At 33.2% G+C, this 4,482-nt stretch overlaps 1 protein-coding gene across 2 annotated transcripts in view; it reads right to left on the bottom strand.

Moving 5' to 3' along the window:
* The window catches only part of LOC132640360 (proline transporter 2-like), a 10,784-nt gene extending 9,722 nt beyond the window's left edge, over positions 1 to 1,062 (bottom strand). Inside the window, exon 1 of one of the 2 annotated variants that reach the window (XM_060356934.1) lies at positions 906 to 1,062. The gene's annotated coding sequence lies outside the window, so the exon portion shown is untranslated. The remainder of the gene's footprint in view (positions 1 to 905) is intronic. The other variant, XM_060356935.1, reaches the window with a different exon arrangement.
* Positions 1,063 to 4,482: the final 3,420 nt, after the last annotated feature.

Genomic DNA, 4,482 nt, shown 5'->3' with positions numbered 1-4,482 from the left:
TGACATGCTTTTGAAGAAGCAATGCAAATGATACCTAAATTCTTAGGCAAATCTCATATCATAATGGATAAGAATACTAAAGAAGTTTGACATTGTATGCACATTGTTGGGTTTGATGATGGCGTAGCCCAAGTCATTGCTAATTGGGTTGTGACTTATATTATCTATCATTTAAGATTTTGTACTGTCCTTAAGAAAGACAAATATAGCTTAATACTACAAGTATATGCTTAGTCGGTGGTGGATGTAGCTAATTAGTAGCTACAAGTACAACCGAACCCAATATAACGACAAAGAACATTATTATATGTGAGAAAAGAATAGTACTAAAATGTCTGTGTATATTACATTCTGAACCCCAAACTTTAGAAGTCCAATGAATTCAATACTAAAAACTTTAAACATGTATATCATTTTTAACCCTAGATCCACCTTTTTTTAAGCCCATCCAAACAGGCTCAATATCGATTGTATTAGGCTGTGTTTGGGTGAAAAACGAATTTAAAAAATCAAAAAAGACTTTTTGACACATAAGTTAAACACATAAAGATCAAAATTGCAATTTCTGCAAACAACTAATGCATATATGGTACTAGGAGGTCCACATGATCTTTCAATTAGGGAATGTGATACTTTTTAAAGACAAACTACAAGAAATGTATCAAATGCAATATTTAAAATAAAATAAATTATTAAATCTAATATCTCTCAGATCAGATCTCAAAACTGGTACGTCGGCATTGCAGAGACAAACATCAAGACCCCGTTTTGGGAGTTTCCTTTGCAACAATTTGCACCATCTTTTCCAATAGAAAAGTGATACTAATAATTGTTGTTTTCGAAAATAACAAATAATGTCCTACTAGTGCAAGTCTACACAACTACTTGAAGGAATAGAACAATACCTGGGTTTCAAGATTGAGGAGCTGAGCTTCAATGGAGGTGTGAAGAAAATTGATGCAATTCTCCACTAGATCCGTGCATATAAGAGAAGAAGATCTAGATCTACTTTTCTTTTGTGTTGTGTTGACGTTTGGTGTTTTGACGTAAAGGATTGACTTAGTTTTTTGTTAATAAAATAAAAGCCACTAGGCAGCTGCTTAGTGGTTGCTTTAAAAACAAAAAACAAAAAACTATAAATAAATAAATAATGTAAAGTAAGTGAAACATAACATATTAATGACAGAATGGGATTGGGTCAGAACAAGAATTTCAACTTTACGTGAGTTTTGAATTTTAGAGCCCGTTTGGATTGGCTTATAAGTCGCTTATAAGTTGCTTATAAGCTGTTTTCAGTTTTTTTAAGTGTTTGGCTGGCCAGCTTAAAGTCATTTTGTGCTTAAAATAAGCTCAAAAAAATAATTGAGCCCATTTGACTTAGCTTATCTAAAGCAGCTTATAAGCTGAAAACAACTTATAAGCCAAAAAAAATAAGTTAGACTACCCCAACTTATTTTTTTTAGCTTATAAGCTGCAAACAGCTTATAGGCATAAGCCCATCCAAACAGGCTCTTAGAGTAATGACTTTAAACGCTAATAATTAGGTTTTAAATTTAATACTCTTTCCGTTTATTTTTATTTATTCAGTATTTTAAAAATAGATTTTTATTTTTATTTTTTACTTTTAAGATATCAAGATAAATAAAAATATGCACCAATTAATATGAGTATATTGATAAATTATGCACTTCATTTATTATTTCTTAAACAGCATAAAAATTTTAAAGTGGATAAGTAAAAGTGAACGGAGGGAGTATGTATAACTTTAATGAGTTTTTTTAAACATAAATGTAATGTTTGAGCAAAAGCTATTGAATTCGCAACGGAATTCGTATCTAAACTTTTACTTGTGCACCTGATTTCAAATTAAAATAGTACTCCCTTCGGATAAAAAAGAGTGTCTACTTAGCCATTTACACATCCTTAAGAAAATACTAATTTCTAGAAGAAGAAGAAGAAAGTAATTTGACTAAACTGCCCTTAATTAAATAGGTAATAGAATTTGATCAGCAATTAATAGGGGCAAATCTGAAGGAAAAAAATTAATTATTTCTTAATTTAATAAATGGACACTCTTTTTAATTAAAAAAAAAAGGCTAAATGGACACTTTTTTTATTCGGAAAGAATAATAACATAGTTAATATATATATATTAAATTCACCCGAATCTATAATCAACATCTCTGAATCAACCTAGTAAGTGTGAAGGAACTTTTTAATTGTAGGAAGGTAGCCATAAATGGCGGTGGGATATGAGAAGTTGACAACATGATTATTAAATGGTGCACTGCAAAGTATACATACACTTTACTTTTTGTTCTAGCTGTCTAATATAGTCTTCAGTTCTAAATATCTCGTCATTGATAAAATGAATTTCCCAAAGGAGATTATTTCGAAAACTTATAATCACAAAGAGACATAGAAGAAGAAAATACTCTAGATGAAAATGAAACTACTTAGTCAACCCTTATGGACATAGAATTAATACAAGAAGAATTTGAAGTAGACATAGCTATAGAAGAAGCAAAAAGACTCCATAAAGATAACAAAAATATACTTTTTAAATGTGAAGGATGTAAGTTAGGAGAATTAACAATAGAAGAAACCATAAGTCACTTTAAATCATGTGAAGCTCGAACTGATAATTGGGGATATAGAGTAGAACATATATACCAAAAGAAATCAGACGAATTCGATAAAATATTAGAAGATATGCAATATGTTAGTGTCAAGTTTTTATGATGACAATTTTACTTGTGCAGGTATAGTAATTAAATTGCACAAGGAATATATGTGAGCCCACAAAACAGCCCCAACAAGATGGAAGCCCACAAAACAGCCCAACGAGCTGGGCTCACGCAAGTAATGACTTCCCAGCCCTAACGTTGCTAACAACAGTACTCTTCAGCAGTACAAAATCATTCAAGAAAGAAAAAGATATCTGCAACATTAAAGAAGAAATATTCAAGCAGCATCAAATCGTTTCAAAGAAGGAAAGGCCATCTCCAACATTAAAAGGCATATCTCATGAAGTGTAATAATCTTGATGAATGATAATGCTGCCTCGACGCACAAGGAAAGCAGCAAAAGCTCAGTCTTATTCTTGGAAATAGAATCGTTAATTCCATTTCCAAGGATCAAATCCCTTGGGTTGATCTCTCTACGTGAAGAGCCTAAAACACTATAAAAGGGCTGCTTCACAAACACAAGACTTATGCAATAGTCTCATTCCCTCCATTGTTCTGCTTTACTTTTAAACAAACATTGTTAGTCTGAGTGACTTATAGTGTAACAAAAAAGAAAGGAGAGTTACAGTTTGTGAGGCTTTGTATCAAAAAGAATAAGAGTGTTTTGAGTGTAGACGTAGGAATTTCATTCAAAACCTCCATTATACCAAGCCTTTTAAAGAGCTGCAGAGAACACCCTTGCAACCCAAGGGGACTGGACTAGGATTCACATTGAATCTGAACCAGTAGAAAATACGCGTGTCATTTATTTTCTGCACCTTACTTTAGCATTCACTGAGTAAGTAGTCGACTACTGGTTTAACCTAGTCGACTAACAGATCGAAAATTTTAACAATTCACCCCCCCCCCCCCCCTCCCCCCTCTTGCACTTTCAATTGGTATCAGAGCAAGGTCTCACTTTCAGTTGCTTAACCGCACGTGAGAAAAGATCAAATGGCTGGATATCAAATTCCTGGAGCAATATTGCAAGATGGGCACTCCACAACAAGACCACCATACTTTAATGGTGAACACTATTGCCATTGGAAGGAATGGTTTAAAATCTTTGTGCAGTCAACTGATTATCAAGCCTGGGTTGTGATTAAAAAGGGACCTAAACCTATTCCCAGAGCGGACACTGAAAACAAGGAAGATGCAGAAACTTCAACAATTGATCTAGAGTCACATGACATTACTAAAGAACAACAAGAAACACTGCAAATAAATGCAAGGGCAATAGCTTTGCTCTACTGTGCAGTGAGTGGAGAAGAGTATGCAAAAATTTCAAATTGTGACACTGCCAAAGAAATGTGGGATAAACTTGAGGTCACTTATGAAGGAACATCAAAAGTAAGAGAAACAAAAAATAATGCTCTAAGACACGATTATGAAGCCTTTATGATAAAAGACAATGAGAACATTGAATCAGTGTTCACAAGATTCAGCAAGATTATTGGAGAACTCAAATCACTTGGAGTAACCTATACCAACTCACAACAAGTTAGAAAGCTTGTTAGAAGTCTGCCAAAGACTTGGGAAACCAAAGCTATTGTTCTTGGAGATGGAAATCTGGATAAGTTCACCTATGATGAATTAAGAGGAAATCTAATAGCTTTTGAAAAGAATCATATACAAAGATACCAGAAGGACGAAAAAAAGAAAGTGGTAGCCTTCAAGGCTCAAGTTGAAGAATTTGATGATGATTTTAAAGAAGAAGAAGTAGCTATGATTTCGAGGCATGTGATAGAAGCCATGA

This window comes from Lycium barbarum, chromosome 5 (genome assembly GCF_019175385.1).
Source record: "Lycium barbarum isolate Lr01 chromosome 5, ASM1917538v2, whole genome shotgun sequence".
NCBI lineage: Eukaryota > Viridiplantae > Streptophyta > Magnoliopsida > Solanales > Solanaceae > Lycium > Lycium barbarum.
Note: the sequence above shows the minus strand (reverse complement) of the source record. Positions and strands in the feature narration are given on the sequence as shown.